Genomic DNA, 1,625 nt, shown 5'->3' on the forward strand with positions numbered 1-1,625 from the left:
TTCACTTAACATAATGCTCTGCAGTCCTTCCCAAATTAGGTAATAATTTACAAAATACTTGCTCCTGCATCTTGCATAGCATTTCATCATATGAATGTACCATAATTTTTTAACATATTCCATTGTGGTCGCACATTTAGGTTGTTGCCCTGTTCTTGTGATGGTGAATAATAATACTCTGAACATTGGTGTACAAGTCTTCATCTGCACATCAGTTCTCATTCTCTCCAAATACATTGCAAACAGTGGAATACCTGATTAATATAAACTCTTCAACAAATGGATGACAAAACTGGACTCCTAGCTATAGAGAGTTGAAACAGGATCCATATTTCACCCAACACACAAAAATCAATTCAAGGTGGATCAAAAGCCCAAAAACCATAAATTTCATCAGTGACAAATTTAAATATAGTTTAGACAGCCTAGTCTATGGTATGAAGAGACTGCTAAAATCAGTCAGAAGAAATGCACAATTTGGAAAGGATAAAATTGAGGAATGAAATCTTCTAAAGATTAAGTTCCTGTGCACATTAAAACCATCCAACAGTGTGAAAAGAGGACATAGTGACTGGGGGGAAAATCATTTGGTGCTACAATTACAGAATCCTAGAGGGCCTACCCAAGAAAAAGACTAGCGAGACAATTACAAAATGAGCAAAAGGCATGGAAAGAGTTTTCACAAAACAAGATATTTGTACGGCCAACACACACATGAAGAACTGCTCAGTATCACTAGAAATAAAGGGAGATGAACATCAAAACCACAACGAGATATCATCTCAGTCCAGTAGCAGTGGCAAAGTTTAAGAGGACAGCAAGTCATAAATGCTAGAGAGTATGTGAGGAGGTAGGAACTCTTTTATACATTGTTGATACTATTGTAAAATGGTACAACCACAATTGAAGGCAGTTTGAGGTTTATTCTTTGGCCTTCTTTTGAATGAAAATCTTTTCAATAAAAAATCCATTGTGGGACCAGAAATCCATTCAAGTGTGAATTTCCTCAGAGCACTGAGTGAAAACCTTATCTCTTGATCAAGCCCCAACACGAACAGATTCCATTGTAACAAGTAATCTCAAGGACAGATTTTCCCTATAGTACTTCAAGTACTGGCCAAAGGTAGAATTTCAAGCTTTCTAACACGATAATATCCAATGTTCATTTGTATGATGCATGTGGAGTATTCGAGTGCAAACTGTCATTGCAAAGACAGAAGAGGAAGCAAAGACCAAAATGGATTTCAGAAGAGACTATGAAAATTCCTCTGGAGTGCAAAGAAGCCAAAGCACAAGGAAGAATTCAAGATACTAAAGAGTTGAATACAAGATCTCAAAAGGCAGCCCAGGATGACAAAGTAGAATATTACAATGGAATGTGAAAGGACTTGGAGTCAGAAAATTAAAAGGGCCGAATTCACTCAGCATTTCTTAAGCTCAAGGAACTGAAGAACAAATTCAAACCTTGAGTTGCTATAATCAAAGATGCTTTCAGCAGTATATTAAATGATCTAGGAAGTATAAAAGAATATGGAAAGATTATACTGAGTCACCATATCGAGAGGAATTGGCAGACACAGAAGATTTTCATAAAAACAACATATGAGCAAGAACCTATGGTGATT

This window comes from Elephantulus edwardii, unplaced genomic scaffold (assembly GCF_000299155.1).
Source record: "Elephantulus edwardii isolate Elephantulus edwardi_28Jun2011 unplaced genomic scaffold, EleEdw1.0 scaffold00347, whole genome shotgun sequence".
In the NCBI taxonomy this organism is placed as follows: Eukaryota; Metazoa; Chordata; class Mammalia; order Macroscelidea; family Macroscelididae; genus Elephantulus; species Elephantulus edwardii.